This window comes from Lynx rufus, unplaced genomic scaffold, assembly GCF_022079265.1.
Source record: "Lynx rufus isolate CCGP_SWC_20201006 ecotype Redwood Valley unplaced genomic scaffold, mLynRuf1.p SCAF_1, whole genome shotgun sequence".
NCBI lineage: Eukaryota > Metazoa > Chordata > Mammalia > Carnivora > Felidae > Lynx > Lynx rufus.
The window spans coordinates 22305464-22326410 of NW_025814823.1; the positions used below are offsets into that span (position 1 = coordinate 22305464).

The 20947-nt window shown below is 38.1% G+C and overlaps 1 protein-coding gene across 1 annotated transcript in view; it reads right to left on the reverse strand.

Annotated features, from left to right (window-relative positions):
* Positions 1–14130, reverse strand: part of FNDC3A (fibronectin type III domain containing 3A) — a 144418-nt gene extending 130288 nt beyond the window's left edge. Inside the window, exon 1 of the mRNA XM_047079627.1 lies at positions 13882–14130. The gene's annotated coding sequence lies outside the window, so the exon portion shown is untranslated. The remainder of the gene's footprint in view (positions 1–13881) is intronic.
* Positions 14131–20947: the final 6817 nt, after the last annotated feature.

A 20947-nucleotide genomic window follows, 5' to 3' on the forward strand; every position in this document is an offset into this window, starting at 1 on the left:
ACCATATAAAACCATTTTTTTAAGGTAACCACCTGAAAAAATTGTCATTTTTAAGGTAAAAAATATGAAAATAACAATTTTATATGGCTTAACCTAATAGAGCAAATACACATTTTACATATAAAATATATATTTCATTTCCTTTTAAGGTAAGTGACAATTTATACAGATTGTCAGCAACAAATTTACCATAACTTATCTTATTCTCTAATTCCTTGTCTACTGGAAAGGTGGAAGTTGAAGAATGGGTGGGCCTCCGTCTTTTATCCCACGTAAGTGAACAGAGGTTTAAAAAAAGAGGGAAAGGTTGAAAGTCACGGCCATTACTCTCCATTGCCAGATAAACTAAACGCAACTTAATTAAAAAAATTTTTTTTAACCTTTATTTACCACTGAGAGACAGAGAGAGACAGACTGTGAGCAGGGGAGGGGCAGAGAGAGAGGGAAACACAGAATCCGAAGTAGGCTCCAGGCTCCGAGCTTGTCAGCACAGAGCCTGATGTGGGGCTCGAACTCACCAACTGAGAGATCATGACCTGAGTCAAAGTCGGACATTTAACCGACTGAGCCACCCAGGCCCCCCTAAACACAATTTAATTAAGCACTCAAGAGATAAAGCCCCAGTTCCTCCACTACAAAATCACACCTTAATACTAACATGAAAATCTGGTTGAAATGGACTTCAAAGGCACTTTTGATGAAAAAGACATCAAGAAGAAACATCTATTCAGGAAACTATGGGAACTGAGAGCAGGAGTTGTTTCCAAGAAATCAACCCTATCCATTAAAGGACAGATAGTATACACATAAATAAGATTTTTTTAAAGCGCCATCTTCTTAAATTCCATTTTATAGTTCTCGCTGTCGATGCTTTCAGAGCACTTGAGTTACCTTTAGAGCCCGAGGTAATTACATCTGCCACAATTCTATTTTCATCTACAAATATTTTATTACCCTTTTAAAATATACCCACTTATAAATTATATTCACTTTGCTTTTTTAGAATTTCAAATTCTTGGTTACATCTATCAGAATGACTTTGAAGACTAAACCAGTAGTTTCAGAATATTTTCTGACCAAAATTAACACCTTGGCATCTAGGTTCACAATAGAAGGGTTTGCATTCCCCTGCAAAAGCTACTGTATTACTATAACTTCACCATATTCAACATGTTTCCTTCTAAACAGAGAATTTTATAAGACATCATAAGAAAATCAACAACATTTTTGCATTTCCCCTAAGAAAGATTTGTCTGTAGAACCCAGTATTTTAATATTGTTCTTTTTGTTTAAGTACGTATTTATTTACTTAGAGCTGGGGGGCAGGGAAAGACGAAGAGAGAGAATGCCAAGCAGGCTATATGCCGTTAGCACAGAGCCCAACGCAGGGCTCAATTTCATGAACTGTGAGATCATGACCTGAGCTGAAGTTGTCAGATGCTTAACCAACTGAGCCACCAGGCACCCCTTAATATTGCCCTTTCTGAGGTAACCACAGTCTTTGTTTATAAATTGACTATTATGCTTGAGTTAAATATTATTGTCCCTAAACATGCTCATCCTTCCTCACATTATTTTTTAAAAATTTTCCTTGTCCTTAGTCTACCTTTAGCTCAAACTGATGACATCAATCCTAGAATTTACCACCAACTTTCCTAAAATATTAGGTTTTAATATTGAAAGGGGGGGGGATGAATAAAAATACCCAGGCAAATGAGACTTGAAAACTATATTCAATATTAAATTTTGTATTTGAAAAAAAAAAAAAAACCTCTAGCTTTTACAATAGAAATTCAGAAAGTAAAGTACCTGCATTGTTTGGCAGGTATGGTAATAAAAGTTGAGAATCACTTGTCTACAATTCTGACTTCTTTAACCTACTATAACAGAGCTTCTGACCCAATATTATACTAAAAGTGCTGTTTTAAAAAGCACCAATGACTTTAGACACCAGCTGGGAAGCTTGTGAGTGAAAGGAGGTGTTATTAAAAGTTATACAGAAAAAAAAGGGACATACAGCGATGTCCAACAAGAAGGTATGGCTGTAACAAGGACTAATCATAATTGCCAAATCCAAACCCTCTTATGTTTTGTTATTTTTGTTATATCACAAAAGTTGTACATTTTATACTTAAAAACATATATATATATATATATATATATATATATATATATATATAGTCGTCATTTTTACTTCTTCCTTCTGTCCCCAAATCCAGCTCCCAAATTTGCAGCTACCCACTGTGGAAGGTACCCTCTCAAATTTGTTCTCTACACTTACTTACATGTATATATAAAGTTTTCTAGTTGTTACATAAATGAAATGACATGTACTGGTCAGTGTCTTTCTTTTTCATATGAAATATCTTACTATTTTCTTAAAGAAGTACATTTGTATTTATTTAATTCTTTTTCATGGCTGCCTAATATTCTACTGCAAGGGCATACTATAACTTTTCTAATGCTGAATAATGGAATTGCTTCCATTTTTCTCCATATGTTTTTCCCTCTGCAAGAAATAAACATGTAAATTCTATATGAAACTACGGCAGCATTTCTTTAACCTATATATATAGAAATAAAACTTATATTCAGAAATATGCACTTTTAAAATGGATATTGCTAAACTATTCTCCTAAAAAAGATGAAGCTATTTACACTTTGTTCAATAGTTTACAAATGTCTACTTTCCAATTTTACTTTGTAATAAAATAAGCAAAAACTGGACAACCTTAATATTACTAAGATGTTTCTGATGTTTTCATTTAAATTTTTCAGACTACTGGTATAGTTGAATAACTCTTCCAAACTTTATAAGCTATCTATATTTTTACTTCTATGAATTTCCAACTTATCTTCTTTTTTGTTTTCTACCAGGCTGGTTTTCGTTCATGCTGATTTGAGAGCATACCTTGAATACTCTGAATATTAATTTTGTCTATTACACGTGAATTATTTTGACAATTCAGTTGCTTGCTTTTTTTAATGGTATCTGAGTTTGATGTCTCACTTGACAAGGCCTACTCTACTCTAAAATGTTTTTATTTTTATTTTTTTTTAAATTTTTTAATGTTTGACAGAGATAGAGCATGACGGGGAGGGGCAGAGAGAGATGGAGACACAGAATCTGAAGCAGGCTCCAGGCTCTGAGCTGTCAGCACGGAGCCCGATGTGGGGCTCGAACTCATGGACCTTGAGATCATGACCTGAGCTGAAGTCGGACACTTAACCAACTGAGCCACCCAGGTGGCCCTCCAAAATGTTTTTAAAAATTCACTTCTAAAACTTTCGCCATTTTATTTACTTATATTTAGTCTATTTAGATTTTAGTTTTGATAGTGGCATGAAGTGGGTCCTAATTATCTTTACCTCAACTGGATAGCCAATTGTCCCACACCATTTATAGAACAGCTCTTCCATTACTCATTTATCACACAATAAATTCTTACGTATCCATGGAGCTCCTCCTGAATTCTAAATTCTGTTCCTATCATCAACATGCTCATTGCTACTCCAAATTCTTATTTTTTTAAATTGTGATTTTATGGTATATTTTCATCTTTGGTAGGAATGTTCCCCTTTGTTATGTTTTTTTTTTTTTTGAAATTTACTTGGCCATTCTTATGTATTTCACCTTCTTAAAACTTGAAACATCAGTTTGTCAACTTCCATTTTAAAATCCAATTATCATCTAATGAGAATTACACTAACTCATTGATTCATTTGGTGAGAACTGCCATTTTTACAATATTGAGTTATCATATTCAGGAATATAGTATGTTCTCCATTAAGATCTTCTTGGTAGTTTTCTTTATATAGCTGCTGCATATTTTAAAAGGTACTTAAGAATTTTATAATTTTGACTTCTACTTTTTTATTGTTTTTCATAGTTGGCTACTGCTGGTGTATAATAAGAAAGGTAATGAATTGGGGCACCTAGGTGGCTCAGCTGGTTGAGTATCTGACTCTTGATTTTGGCTGAGGTCATGGTCTCATGGCTCATGGGATCTAGCCCTGTGTTGGGCTCTGCACTCACAGCATGGAGCCGGCTTGGGATTCTCTCTCTCCTTTTCTCTCTCTGCCCCTCCCCTGCTCATGCTCTTTCTGTCAAAATAATCTTTAAAAAAAAAAAAAAAAAAGGCTAATGAATCTTCTAAGTTATAGCCAGCTGGTTTACTAAAATCTCTTTGTGACTCAAATCACGTTGTGCGGACTATCCTGTATTTTTGAAGTAGGCAGTATCAACTGCAAATACTAACAGTGATATATCTCACCTTACTCCCTCGCCCCACCCAGCATACCCCTTATTTAGATGTTAATTATTTTTCTTGTTTCTTACTGCATTGGCTGAGACTTTAGGGCAAGTGTTATGTTCCTATCTTTTTATGGAAGTGCTTCTAATATTTCACTGACATTTAATACAGGCTTCTGACAGAGACCCTTTACTAGGCTATTTCTTATTAATTGTTATCAGAGACAACTGAATTTTAGAAAAGGATATTTCTAATACCAAAGAGATAATCATATAGTTTTATCCTGTAATTAATACAGTGAATTACATCAACATGTTTTCCAATACTGAATCGATATTATACTCCTGGGATTCAACATATCAGAACTGATATGATTTAATGATTAAAAGCCCAGGCTCTAGAATCGGGTGCCTGGGTTCAAATCGCAAATCTTTCACTAACTAGTATAATCTTAGGCATGCTGTTTAACTTCACTCTGCTTCAGTTTCCTCATTTTTAAAACAGTGATGATAGTAATTACCTCAGAGGGTTGTTTTAAGGATTTAAGTCAACTGATACAGGTAATGCTATTTGGAACAGTAGCCAGAACACAGAGAGTATTTAATACATATTAACTGATTATCTACTGAGTGTCTTATATTTGTCAGGTATAGGGTATATAGCATCGCAGGAGTCAGCAAACTAAGGCCTGTGGGCCAAATCTGGCCCCATGCCTGTTTCTGTAAAGTTTTATTGGAACATAGTCATACCCAATGTTTGTAGCTCATCTATGGCTATTTTTATGCTCCTACAACACAGTTAAGTAGTTGTAATAGTCCATACAGCCACACATCTTAAAAATATTTACTATCTGCTCCTTTATAGAAAAAAAAATTGCCAACTTCAGCAGTACTGTTCAAACTCAATAAGTTCATAGTCTAACAGTTGAGACAAGCAAATATATATATGTATACGCTACAGTATGATATGTACACAATCATGATACAGAGGATAATATGGAAACATGGCAGTTCAGTACTCAATGACAGGAGAGATTCACACAAGTGAAAAAAGGCAAGACGAGGTATTTTATTTACTCTTATTTTTCAATGTGCATTTGTTTCTATGTCTTTATCTCTTATCCTAGTTTGTGAATTAGTAGAGGGATGGGAGTATGACATTTATCTTTGTGATATCCATACTGTAAATATCTAGGACATTTAGGGGCGCCTGGGTGGCTCAGTCGGTTAAGCGTCCGACTTCAGCTCAGGTCACCATCTCGCGGTCCGTGAGTTCGAGCCCCGCATTGGGCTCTGGGCTGATGGCCCATAGCCTGGAGCCTGCTTCCGGTTCTGTGTCTCCCTCTCTCTCTGCCCCTCCCCTGTTCATGCTCTGTCTCTCTCTGTCTCAAAATAAATAAACATTAAAAAAAAAATATCTAGGACATTTAAAGAATTAACAAATGATAGATGAAAAATGGTGAAAATAAGAATAGGCTATGTAGGTGACAATGATTAGAAACGTCTGTCAAAGTTCTAGATATAAATATCCTATGGCAAGCAGTTTCCTTGCCATGTTAAATGGGCTCTCTCTTCTAATTGTTGTAACAGCCAATTCTAAAAGATAGATTACCCCTCTTTAAAGTGAAAAAAACTAAGGTCCATAGGGGTAATGTAACATGTTCGTGTTTATATACAGCAAATAAGGGTAGAAGCCAACAAATAACCCTCTATCTGCCTAATTTAAAACATAAGCTCTTTCTACTACAAAGTTGGGAAAAAATATAGTCACAGGATATCAACAGAATAAATTGTGGCATGATTTCAATTTCTAAAAGTATTGATTTGAATGAATTCATGTTTTTGAAATATTAGTCTGGAAGCAGCCTGAAAGATGAATTAGAGGGACAACTGCCCATACTCTACCACACACATTAGGCCAGTTTTAGCAAGGTTAAAGTAATACATTAAAAAAATAAAATTGCTAGCATACAGTGGCATTTGAGAACAGTGATGAACTTAATATCTGAAGTATCAGAAATAGCTGGTCCTAACACAGAAGAAACAAAAACATAGTTCATAAACTATTACCAACATGTAAGAAAAACAAGTATACAGTGCAAATGAAAATATTACATGGAAAAAATCCAGTCCTAAGAACAAAATGGTAAATTGAGAATGCCTGTCTTAAGCAAATAAAAAAAAATTTAGAAATTGCAAACATAATCAAATCACATGTTATAAATGTTTCATTTTAAAAATTTAAGGAAATCTGGGGCACCTGGATGGATTAGTCGGTTAAGCGTCTAACTTGGGCTCAGGTCACGAAATCGCAGTTTGTGAGTTTAAGCCCCGTATTGGGCTCTGTGCTGACAGCTGAGAGCCTGGAGCCTGCTTCGGATTCTGTGCCTCCCTCTCTCTGTTCCTCCCCTGCTTGCACTCTGTCTCTCTCTCAAAAATAAATAAAGATTAAAAAAAAATTTAAGGAAATCTTAAGAAAATCTTGATTTTGAAGTAAATGAAATGACTATTCCTTCAAGCTAGATCTCAAAAGTAGTTGCTGTACATAACATCTATTTCTGAAAAAGAAAGTATATAATTACTTTTTTTAAAAAGTCTTAACTGTGCTTTAAAATGTACTTAAACATCTGTTTAGAACCTCCAAAGTAGATTTTTTTTTCTCTCACAGGGAAGTGGATAATAAAGAAATCACTAAATTTTCTACGATATTCTGTACAAATACATATTGAAATGTGGATTCTAAAGAAGGAAAATAAAAAATACCTGTCAGATATTTGTGGTAAGATGCTGATTAACACAATCTAACTTATCAAATTTGGATAACTTTTTTTTTTTTAACGTTTATTTATTTTTGAGAGACAGAGAGAGAGAGAGAGAGAGAGAGAGCGCGCGAGAGAGAGCGCAAGCAGGGGAGGGGCAGAGAAAGAAGGAGACACAGAATTTGAAGTAGTCTCCAGACTCTGAGCTGTCCACAGAGAGCCAGACCCGGGGCTCGAACTCACAAACCATGAGATTATGACCTGAGCTGAAGATGGATATTCAACCAAGCCACCCAAAAACCCCAAACTTGAATAACTTTTATATCAAGGTTTATTTCAAAGTACATATCTGTAAGTGATGAATCACTGAATTCTACTTCTGAAACCAACATTGCATTGTACATTAACTAAACAGAATTTACACTTACCTTAGCCAAAAGGCCAAGAAGTGATTAACTAAATAGAATTTAAACAAAAATTAGAAAAGAAAAAAAAAAGTACCCATCAAACTTTTTATTTCTAACAGCCAGCACATAAGAGATCTCAAGAAGTGAGGGAGAAAAAGAGATATTAAAGTCAATCAGAAGTAACAGTTTCATCTGTAAAATAAAAGTACTAACACGTATCTGGTATGTCTGTATAGAATTTAAAAAATAACCAAATATAGGGCCTAAACTCCAATGAGAATTCAACAAATGGATCTTATTACTATAGATACAGGAATAGTCTTCCACTTGAAAAAAAAAAAAACCATAAGGAATTCACTTTTGCATATTTTTATCCCACTCTGGAAAAGAATAGCTGAAGTTGCTTGGAATATAAGATCAGTATTCTCTTGTAAAAAGAACAGAGGCATTGGATATGGACTGCACTGCAAGATTAATAAGAATAGAAAGAAAGAAAGCTTTTATATGCGTTCTCTTTGCTAAGAAAGCAGTTAAAACAATTGAATAAATGAAACGCTTACTCCAATATAGTATTAATGTAAACACTTATTTGGTACTTTGTTTTCACGGCGTCCAACATCTTTTTGGGTGCTCATAATATTTCTGTGGGGAAAACAGGATAGATAGCATTCTCAATTTTAAGGATTAGGAATTTAACATTGAAAAAAATTATTCTGACATCATATGGCTAATAAGGGTGAAGGTGGAACTAAGATGCATGGTACTTAATCTAAAAAACAAAATAACTAGAATGATCAAGCTGTTTTCAAGTACTGGCAAAAGGGAGGTGGGAGAGTGAAATGTTAATTTCTCTTTAAAGCAAAATTTAAAAAGTCCAATTTTTACTAGGTAACAATTCATGGAGGCTTAAATTTAGTTCAAAAGGTTCATACTGCCTTAAAATGTAAGACAGTATATACATATAAAGTATGGAAAATGCTAGTATAAATAAATTACAAAAATCAACTTAAGTTCTGAAGTTTTGTTTGTTGATTTTAATGTTTTTAAGAGGGGAAAAAAAAGAAACAACACTGATTTTACCCAGACAGTTCTCCATCTTCTACATCTTTCCTCTTTCCAGCACCTAATATTATCCTTCATATACAGAACATGTTTACTAATACCCACAAATCAAAAAATGCTTTATGCTATATTCTTGTTCTCTTGATGACACAAAATGATGTCATTACTCTTGATGACAGAGTAACCCTAGCCAATTGATTCATGTGACCATAACCTGGGGCACCACTATTCACCTGGTAATGGTATATGAAACACAATGTGCTGAAGGAAACAACTGACTTAGAAATACACATCTATAAATTTAGAAACTTCAAAGAGCTAGTTCACGTGAATGAATTTTCAAAGTAACTGATATTTGTCCTCTCAATCACCGTATCTTTCTAAAAATGTTGTTAATGCTTGTTTATCTTTGGGGGGGGGGTGTGCAGAGAGAGAGAGACACACACAGAATCTGAAGCAGGCTCCAGGCTCTGAGCTGTCAGCACAGAGGCCCATCGCGGGGTATGAACTCACGAACTGTGAGATCATGACCTGAGCTGAAGTCAGACGCTTAACCAACTGAGCCACCCAGGGGCCCCCACCATAACTTATCTTTAAGTAATCTTAATGGAAATATTTTAGAAGGGATTTCTAGGTCCTTCTTCTTTACTTTAATCTGCACATGATGCAACCTTTTCTTGATGACTCAAGCTCATCAATGGAAACATCATTAGACTGTTCTGAAACACAGTGACTCTTGGAGTTATGAGAGATGTCTGTTTATCTCTTCACTAATTCGCCCTAGACTACTTTTAAAGACAAAGTTTGCTGCCACCAGTTCCCTGTTATCACTTACAGGCCACCAGTACCCTAGCCAAAGTTTATAAAATGCCAGTTGTAGTTTAAAATATGCAAAACCAAAACAGGCTGTTGATATATACTTAACCTTTACAAAGATTTTATTTTTTTTAATGTTTATTTATTAATTTTGAGAGAGAGAGAGGGAAAGACAGAGACAGAGGGACAGAGAAGGAGGGAGGGATAGAGCAGGGGAGAGGCAGAGGGAGAGAATCCCAAGCAGGCTCCATGCAGCCAGCATAGAGCCCAACACAGGGCTTGATGTCATGAATAGTGTGATCATGACCTGAGCCAAAATCAAGAGTCGGACGTTTAATGGACTGAGGCACCCAGTCACCCCAACCTTTACATGAATTTTAAATCAAGCCATGATGGACCTATTTTCACTGCTGGAAGGTCTGGCTCAAAGATTTTTCTTCTTTCACTTCACTTCACTTCTTTCACTAGGTTCTAACACCTAGTCTAGGCTGTTGCTAGGAGTCTGACCACAAAATAATAATTACAATAATATTTATTTCTACATATTTTCTTTATTTTTACTATAACATAGGGAACAAATATAAATAATAGTCATAACAAAACACACCAATCATGTAGACAAACAATATAAAACACCTGACATATATGCTATAAGGACAATTACCTAGCCCAATTATTAGCAAGAGCCAGCAAACTAGGTCCACTGGCCGAATCCAGCCCATAGCTGGCTTATTTTTGTTTGTCCCTTGAGTTAAGAATGATTCTTATATTTATAAAAAATTATTTAAAAAATAAAAGATACTCACTAGAGACCATAAGTAAACTGCAAAGCCTAAAATATTTACTATCTGGCATTCTATAGTAAAAGTTTGCCGATTCCTGTTCTGAGCTGTAATAAACAAACACATATAAGACATATATGTAAGGCTATCCCTTACACATAAAACAACCTATTAATGTATCTAAGCAGACATATAGTTCTTCCAGTGATGAGCTCATAATGATACAGCCAAACTATCTTGTCCAGTCCTGCCTGTTCCTTTTGACCATGCCCTGGGGCTTAGCCAAAATCTGTATGCAACCTTCTTTCTTTCTTCCTCTTAATACTTATCCTTAGATGCTCTCAGACTGGTCTCCTTGCTACCACTTCCAGCTCTGCATGTCAACTCTTTTGCTAAGTCCTTCCCCAGCTTCAAGTCTGACTTCTTCCAAATGTCTTCCGTGATCATTCTAGCCCTCAGTAGCCTCACTTTTCTTGCCACACAACTTAATAATGACATCTCAGATTTTTGCTAATGATTTTCTGTGTGTTAGTCTAGTATCTACAACTATTTTCTAAACAACTTGAAGGAAAGATATCACACTGCTTTAGTATCCCCACTTTAATAATAGCTCATCAATCTCTTAGCACATGTCACCTCCCAAGTGTACCTCTCTGTCTTGGAAAAAAATAACCTGAGGACTGGTAATGGGTGATAAGTGATTGGAAATATCAAAGGAGGACACCCACAAAGTAACTGGATGCAAGACCATAAGCTACACTGCCAACTTGGAAAGTGTATGTGAAGACAAAACTATAATAGTAGAAGAATAGAGAGATAAGGATCAAGAGATAACAAGACTACTGAATACTTTGAAATAAAAGGAGATCAAAATATTATAAAAATTAGGGGCGCCTGGGTGGCTCATTTGGTTAAGAAACTGACTCTTAATTTTGGCTCAGGTCATGATCTTGCAGTTCCTGGGATCAAGCCCCACGTCAGGCTCTGGGCTGACAGCATGGAGGCTGCTTGGGATTCTCTCTCTCTGGCCATCCCACACCCACACTCTCTCTCAAAATAAGTAGATAAACTTAAAAATACATATATATTAAAAAATTATAAAAGCTTACAATACATTTTAAAAAACAAAATTTGCCTTTGAACACTATTGGCCATTAATGTCCTTTTAACAAGCAGCTCTCGACATTGATATCCACAGAGCCATTTTTCTTTTCTTTTTTTTTTTACAATGTGATAATTGAAGCACTACAAGATTCAATGGGATAGACATGCACTGTATTCTAAATCTTTAGATTTTCAATATTCTAAATTTATCTGAAGTGTGCTAGAGATTGCTAGGAAAAAAACCATTTATCTTTTGATTACCTGCCAAATAAAATTGGAAATCATGTGCATATCCCTACATCACTCTCAAAGATACCATCCAAACTCATTTTCACAGAAAAATACACCAAGGATATTAAAACAATTTTTATATTACTTCATCAAACTGTATTATAAAAATATAGGCAAAATATAAGGTGCACAAGCCTTGCATGTATGAACATAAAAAAACCCCACAAATGTTTTAAAACAAGGATAAATATTACCAATGAGTTTAAACTAAAACTACTGCATATTATAAATTTAGTGCTTTTTACCTAAGTAAAGCTACAAAAGACAATGAGAATATTAAGCCTCTATCCCTTCTTTTTGTACTGGGTTTAACAGTCTCTCAGTCCTTACCTATGCCTGGTTGGTCAAAGACAGTTTTTCGTAATTAGTAATAAAATATGCTTAATATTACACTGTAGAAATTTTACAACTAAAAGGTAATTGTTAAATGCATGGTAAAATGAATCAGCTCTCAATTACTCACATGACGAAGGAAAGTGATGACACAGATGACACCATATAATAATCCTAGCACCAGTTTTTTCAAATGCAGATCATTAATTTGGGAGAAGCAAATTGCCCTTATAATTATGTTTGACTGAGACCAGTGTTAATCAGAAGTTTATTTTCCCTAAACATTCAATGATTCTGAGGATTCAAAAGGAGAAACAAAGGAAAAAGGGAGTTAATTCAGAAGCATACAGGTGGCTAAAGGCAAACTGCCTGGGATAAAAAAATTTCTCCGTCAACCTACATGAGAAAACAGAGATGATCTATGAATGAAAAGAGAAAAAAAAAGTAAAATTAACATGACAGGGCTAAATTTTTTTAATATAACATTATTTATAAAAATTTTAATGAGATTTTTCTTCCCTGTTAAGTCATCCTTTCTTCCTACTAACAGGTGTTATTAGTGATGGCAAGAATTATCAGTGGGCCAAAAAGCTGAAAGCAAATTTTAGGTTCTATGTTATAAAAGATGTGTTAAAAATCCTTTTTATCACTGTTTTCTGTTAAGAGCACCATCTATCTCAATAGGCACTTTATCTCATTACTTTAGATAAATCAATTCAACCAAGAAAAGACCAAAAAGGCAGAGGGGGACTCATTTCTCTGAATATTTTTAGGTGGTTTAAACAAAACTTACACGATGGCAAGAATTACAGATTTAGGAAATACACAAAAACTAAATATTTATCCAAACACAGGATCATAGCCCCAAAACTCAATTAGTTGCTGCCTAGCATATGGCTCCAACTCCTGAGTAGCATATGTTTAGCACTGGTGCTGGTAATAGCAAGGTGGTAAAATATTATAGTAACAGTTCAACTTTAGCTGTTTCAGTCTTATAATACAGAAAAACACACCTTTGGTTTCAAGACCAAAGACTAAAAATACAGATACAGTTAAGAAACAAATAATTACGCTGCTCTAAAAGTCCATACTGAACACAGATATGAAGATTATACCGTAAAAAAAAAAAAAATCTTGTCGGCTTATTATTCTTAGTTAGAAGATGCTCAGACACAAAGGTGTCCAAAGAAACTTAAATAAAATTTCACAAAAGAAAATCTCTAATTCATGATTCCTAACACCTCAGCAACCATTACACACCCCCTCCCTCCAAAATATCTCAAGGCTTTTAACGACCACGTTAATTAAAAGAGCCACCGTTCTGCTCCAGATTGTATGACAACATTATTTGTTCATTTTCCTTTACCTAACGCATGGCGTCCTTCCCCGCTCGTGTCAAAAGTTCAAAGATCCAGGTTGTTAAACAGGGCGAGGACTGCAGCCTCGAGTCAACCTCCTGACCGAACAGGTGGTTAACTCAGCCGGGTAGAGGAACCGCCAGGTACTACCGGCACCAGCCAAACAGGATCAAACACACAAGGGCGGGTTTTCGAGGTTTTAACCCCAAGATGAACGGGGGAAACTCTCTTCAGAAAAGCGTTCAAGTTCGGCGGCTGCCCGGTGGCCGAAGCCCAAGGCGCGGCGGCCGCTGGGCGATCTCGTCCCCTGGGCTCCGCACTCGACCCCCGAGCCTCCGGGAGCGGCGCTGCTCACCGCCGGCCGGGGGGCGGAGGGAAGGCCGCCCGCGCCCCCGCACCGCCTCCTCTGGCTAGTGGCGGGGCCGCAGTCGCGCCCCCGCAAGCGCCTCTGGGCAAGACTCGGGCCCGGCAGGTGCCCGACGAGTTGACGGGTCCTGTCCACCCCCTGCCCGCGACACACACCCTCTACTACCCTCTGCCCGTAGCGCGCCCAGAGGACGGGAAGGGCCGGGCCCCTCGACGGGCCCGAGTCCCGCTCGGCGCCCCGGCTCCTCAGACCCAGCCTAACGGTTTCCGTGGCGCCTGCTCCGGGGCGGGACGGGAGTGGGACGGCTCGGTCTCCCCCGCCTTCCCCGAAGGGAGCGCCCGTGCTCTCACCTCCGAGTCACGCCGCTCTGAGGCGGAGGAAGGCGGCTACCCTGGCGCCTCTTCTTCGGGTTCCTGATCGTTCTCGCTCTACCTCAGCGGCAGAGCCAGCTCTCGGGGCCGCTGCGGCCGCGGGCGCACTGACTGTTGGGGTGGTTTTCCGGCAGTGACGGCGCCGCCTCAGCCCCGCTCTTCGCTCCCTCTCCGCGTAGCTCCCGCTTTCTGTTTCACCCGAGGGACCACGAACGCCGCCGCCGCCATGCTTACTACGGAGCTAGGAGGAGGAGCCCGGAGTCGGCGCGCCCAGTGCGGCTGCGCGAGCCTCGCCGACGGCGCCCCCGGCCCGGACCCCGCGTCCCCGCCCCGCGCCCGCGCCTGCTGCCCCGCGGGTCTTTCCCGGGAGCTCGAGTCGCCCGCTGAGCCACTGGCGCTGGGCATCGAGCGCCAGCTCACCGCGCCCGGGGCGACCACCGCTCTCCCCAGGGATGCAGGCTGTCCTGAGGCCTGGCTGCGCCAGGTTCAACATAGCATCTTCCGCGGCCAGCCTGCGAACCACATTAGGGAAATACGGAGTTAATTGACATTCCTAGGGCCACTCACGCAATTCTCAGTCCAAATTGTAAAAAGCTCCCCCTGATACTCGCCGGGTCAGCCTCTTTCCGAAAGCACAAGAACTTAACGCTGGCAGGTGCTTTTAAAGACACTCCCCCCGAAGGAATAGGAAGCCACGTGAAGTGGGTTGGATGTTTTCCATCCTAAACCCTTAGAGTCCGGGATCTCTACCGCAAGCAAAAATACTTAGATATTTACCTCAGTTGAAAACGTGGGGGTTAGTTTCTTGGTCGGTCCCCCCAGTCAAATCGCTTGGAAACCCATTACCTTAATGTGTACAACAGCACGAAGACTTACAAGCAGTAAATAACGGAGCAGAGATTCTTCAAATCCCCAATCCAGCGATTGGGGGCGCTGCAATAATTCCTGAGGGCTGGCCAGGGCTGCTTACTTTTGCAGATTCCACTGAAGGAGTTGGGAAGGAGAGTAGTCCTTGGGACGGAGAGTCCAACCCCAGTAACTGTTCCTTTAAAAACAGTGATGAATGTAACCAGGCTTCCTGTTCTGGCTCTATTTCACTCAATTAATTGCGCTGTCTTTAAGTATAGCAGTATTTTTACTTTAAACCTTTTACAGAAATCCTTTTAAAAAGTACTTACTGCCTACATTCTTAAAGAATACAATGGCTAATGAAATCCTTTGCCGATGATTGACCATCAAATGCGATGCCTTGGCCTTATGCTAAAGTCTCAGGGGATTGCTGAGGCATAGGATCCCTACTCTGGTGATCTCTTTTTTTCTCTTTGGAATGTTCTCATCACCTTTTCTAATAATCTGTCACTGCTTCCCATCTCCTCATCTGTCTATCCACTCTGAGCCTTCCTCTCATCCTTTCTACTTACTGTTTATTTTTTACTGTTTTTTTCTTGATGGTGTTTCTCTATGGCTCCAGTTGATGACTGATCAGATGTTTATATCCACAGCCCGCTAATGAGAGAAACCCTTTCTTCCCATCAGTAAATAGGACACTGACTCTGTATCAAGTGGTATCTTGAGATATTTTTATTGCTGTTCACTATCAAAAGTTCTTTCCCTTGGAGAGGTGTTTCCTTAACAAGAGTTTTGGCCCTCTTCCAGACAAAATTGCTGGAAAGCTGGTCTCTGAATAACTGAAGCATAACTGTATATTGTTTTAAAATATGAGGATTTATCAGAATGTGGGCGAGTTGGGTGGCTTCTCCATATTACTACCGCAGCTCTGTTCGGTCTGAGACTAAGCTAGTGGTTTCCAAACCTAACTCCAAGCTAGTAATTTCCAAAGCTTCCTACTTAGGAACTTTTTAAAAAGCCAAATGGTATTTAAAAAAAAAAAACAACACTATATTTTTAAAAAGTCTGGGCATACCTACATGTATAGGCACAACAAGGAAGAACAGCTATTTCGAAGGAGACTAACACATAATTCCAGAATATCCTTGAAGCAGATGTAGAGATTATACTCAACAATATGCAGTACTGTAAGGTTGAGTCAAGTGAGGACTGGGGAATTTATGTCCTGTGGAGAGAATGAATCATACACATAAATAACCCTAACACAGGCACCAGTATGAATTCTCTGGGAATCCAGAAAAGGACAAGAATTTACATCAGCTTTGAACAAGTCACTTCTCAGTGCTTCATTTTTCTTATCAATAAAATAAGGGTCATTTTCAATCATCTTTCTTAAAATCTCAACAATAGTCAACACTTTGACCAATTATTTCTTTGAATATTACTTCTTCCTTTGGCCCTGTACTCTTGGTTTTTTTCCTACACTTCTTATTATTGTTTCTCTAATTCTTTGCAGATTTCTTCTCCTCTCCTGAGCTATTAAATATAGGAATGCTTCACAATTCAGCTCAGGTTCTTTTTTGTTTTTATTATAATCTCTTGGCCTAAACATCATCACCCACATCAATGGCTTTAGTTTCCTATATACTGATAATTTCCACATATATGTCTCTAGTCCAGACCCTTCCCCTAAATTCCAAATCTGATACCAACTGTTTTATTGACATGTTCACTTAATGTTTCAAAGCTACAAAGTTTAGTCCAACTGAGTTCACAAACTCTTCTTGTTTTCCTTTCTCCTCATCTCCAGTTGTTCAAATCAAACATGTAGTAGTCATCCCTGGTCTCTCCCTCATTTTCTATATTCATTGTAGCACCAAGTCCCGACAATTTTATCTTCCAAAGTGGTCCACTTTTTACCATTTGCCACCAATCCACTCTGGTCTCACTGCATACAGTCTAAGCTCTTCCGTTCATTGTCCACTTTGCAGCCAAAATGATCTTTCTAAAAGCAAATAAGACTATGTCATTTCCACATAAAACCCTTAAACAGCTTCTTATTGCTTTAAGACTAGAATTCTTAAGGTGGCCTACCAGACTGTGTGAGGTCTTGCCTTTTCCAGTCCCATCTCCTACCAGTCTCCCCTTGCTTCCTGTATGGGAGAATTCTTGACCTCCTTTTAGTTTCTCAGATATGCTGTGATCCCCAAAGCCACAGGCTCTCTGCACATTCTTGTCTTCTCCCTTATAACCATCTTATCTCTTACTCATCTGAGTGAAGAAAAACATTTCTGACTTACCAGACAAGTTCAAGACCCCTTGTTGATGTCAGCTCCCCTACCACAGATGTACCTTTCTCCCTATGACTTACCACAGCTTGCAACATTTTCGTATGTGTTAATACTAGGCATGTTTTCATTGCTCCCTTCATGAGAAGGACAGTGCCTAGTTTTGCTTCCACAGTGCCTGGCATGAAGTAGGCACCCCATAAATATTACTTGAATGGTTGAATTTATTCTGGGAGGTCCCTTCTAGGAATCTAGAATGTTATGAATTATACAATTAAGAAGGAGATTACTGAGCACTTTTGGGAGTGCAATCTTCTGTATGATTAGTGGGAAGAGATACAAGAATACGTTGGGAGACAATTCTCCATGGAACTGTCATATATATTTCTGTATGTCTTGTGAACAGAGGTGCTAGCAGCTTTTGTTCTAATCAGTCTTTTCCAGAATGTTTGTATGACATCCTTGGAAGATAGAAATAGTGTCTCCCACTGGAATAGAGGGCACAGTTTTTACTATCCACTATGATACTGTCTCCTTCTGTGGCGAAGGGTGAGCAGTTTTGTTTGCAACCCATTATAAAAGACTGGAGGGTTCTAAGCTTGGTGTTCCTCAGATGTAATGCAAACCCACTGCATATGTAGCATTAGCTGGGCCACACCATGTTGCCCCTAGGTGAGACTTGGCTGACAAGGGACATGCCAGGAACATGAAGCTGGTTCTGTGTCATGTGTAATACAGTCCTTTGACCCAGAGGGCTCAGGTCTTCTGCTAGCATCCAAGAAACTGTAGCAGGTTGAATTATTAGCTTGCAAGGAACATAAAATCTCAGACCCTTCACAACATTTGACAAGATACAGTGGGTTGAAGACAAAGAAGGAGCTAAAGCAGCTAAAGAGCAAGTGGAAATTTGTCTTTCAAGAAGTTTGGGGGAAAAAGTTTGGTGGGGAAGGGAGATAGGGCAGCAGATCGAGTTGGAAGGGTTATGCTGACTGAATTCTCTGAGCAACGGTGGGTGTCCTAGCTCTGGAAAGAGCTACAGAAAACACTATCTCCATTGCTCTTCTCTTGAGATGGGGAATTGGTACAAGTCTGATAGAGGAGAGGGAGGTGAAAGCAATTGATCTGGAGGTAGACCAGTTAAAGCACCCAGAAGCTTTTGTTTGTCTCTGAGGAGGAGTGTAGTATACTGTGGAGGAGGAGAGACTTTGGAGTCAGGTAAATCTAGGCTTGAATCTCAGCTGTACTACTGACTAGTTGATTAATCTTGGGAACACATTATCCTCTGAGCCTCATGTCCTCATCTGTAAACTAAAGATAAAATGTCTACTTTGCAGGATTAAATGGCATAATGCATGAAAATGCCTCATACATGTCTGATGCCCAATAAACAAATTATAGCTAGGTGATTGGTTGTCCTGGCTAATTGTGACCTGGTGAGGTAAAGGAAGTACAGAACCTTCTTCAATATTTGCTAAGATACATAGGAAGAGACTTGGCTACGGTCAATCTTGCTCCAAATACTTGAACCTGTTGCAATCTTCATTCCTCACTGTGGTTTCCCAGCTATGCTTTACTCCGTGGATGGAACAGCTCCTTCCCTTAAAGCAAAGGGAATAAGGTACAAAATAGGAAGCCACTTGACATTGAATGTTGGCCATTCCTGCTACATGGAATTTCTCACTGGCCATCATTCTCCTCAAACCCCACCCTGTTACTATGTTGCTGTGGACCTTCACTCTAACAAGAACCTTCTCCACAATTTTCTAAATTTCTGGGACCCCCTAAAGCCATCTCTCTTTAAAGCCACCTGAGGACAATTCCCAAATTCTTGTTAATTATTCAAAGCAATTTGGCTCTTTGTTTTCTGTCCTCATTTTTATCCAGAATAGCTTTGGGAACTTTAGCTTTCTTTTCAAAATAAAAAAGATGCATTTGGGTGATTTACTATGCTAAAGAATAACTCTGTTTTAGAGAATTAATTCTTAAACTTTGGCATGAATAAAAATCACCTAGGGTGCTGAGTTAAGATATAGTGGTTCTACCATGTGTTGCCCCCCCCCCCCACACACACACCAAGATTTGGACTCAGGAATGTGCATTTTATAATCACTCCAAGAGATTCTGATTAGGGTAGTCCATGGGTCATACTTTGAGCACCTTAGAGCAGCTCAAACAGTGTCAATTTTCATAAATAAGATGGTTTCTTTCTCTTGTGACATGGAGTTGAATTGAGGATTGACTCAATTGTTCAAGAAAATGGCTCATCTATGATTCAAGTCTTTTATATTGTTTGTTCTTTATAGAGAAGCCAATTAGGAAGGACCAAGGAATTCTTTAATCACAAAATGATCATCCTAATGGTCCAAATTTGTCAATGTTAATGATATGGTTTCAAAGTAATGCTGCTAGAGACAGTCTTACTTCCACAGAGGGAAAAATCTTCTCTGGTTACTGGCCAGGACTCATTGAATAGGTTCCTGACCTGGAGGGGCTATACAAGAATAGACAGATTATAAGGATTTTCTCTAGGTTGAAGAAATAAGGTTTCTATATCTGTCTTTTAGACTGTCAACAGCTCTTTGATGTTTTGTACAGCTTTAGGAGGCTCTGATAGCAGCCCTGGGGTTGAACACACCACGATCATTATCCAGCATAACCAGATGACATATGAATCAATTTTAAAGAAAGAAGAAGGAGATAGGCATCTATAAGGATAATGAGGCCGAAGATGACTTGGGATTTGAAAAAACTATTCCCAAACTACTTTTTCTTTTCTTTTCTGTTTTTCAAAAAAGCAAATTTCAAAACCAGAGCAATACATGATCTAGATAGCAATGAGATTTTCAGCCAGAAAAAAAATTTTTTTCTAATTCAATGAATTAAGAAATGAAAAATCAAATAATCTAAATTGTCATCAAACTTAAAGCTTTTCCTCAAATTTCAAGAATAAATATTTAAGCCAAATTGCATTTTAAAACTAGTAGACAATTATCTGTGCTAATAGTGTAAATACCTTTATGCAATAAGTTGCCTTTAATTTTTACATATAATATACAGATAAAACAGGCAATTTTTTTTGTAAGGACAGTGAGGTAGAGTAATGAGAAAAACTAGAGAAATTGTTTATAAATTGTGTGCTTTTAGTTAAGTAAATAAAATACTAATTTTATTTTTTTTATTTCAAATTTTTATATATTACATTTTTGAAAACCAAGGCACATCTGAACTTCAACCTTACTTTCTCTTTACATTGCACATATGTATAGATGTACACTCAGCACTATTATGTTGAAAAGATAAAAGCTAAAATTTGTTACAAATAATGATAACCATTACTAAGAGAAAATAAAATAGAGACTCATTTAAAAAATAACAGAAGATGACTTTTTATCAAATAAATACTCAGCTTTAAATTAGAGAAAATAACAACTTAAAACATTAGAAATTTAAGTGTAGCTCATTTTCCCAAGCTACAGCAGATTGAGAATAAAAGTAGGGTTGTGGTAGAACTCTCATAGAGACTATTCTTTGAGACTACTCACATCCATAGTCAAATTTCTTCCAGATGATTCTAAGACTCCCAAGAGATCTGTGCAGGTACACTCCAAGAATTAGTCCTCTAAGCAATTCCATGATATTCACTCTTTCTTCTCTCCTCTTCTGGCTTATTGAGGTGTTTTCTTCTATTGTTTCCAAAGCCAACAAAGTTCCCTGACTACAGTGTTGTCTATGCTAAGACCACCAACCTCTGACTTGAGGTACCTCTGTACCAAGGTACAGTTTTCCCTGGGCACTATCTCCTGTTGCACTTGTCTTCAGCTTCCAAAATCCCATGTACATCTTAGTGAACCATATAATTATATAATTTGTTTGAACCTCTAGAACTTGGGCCTGAATTCATGGAATAG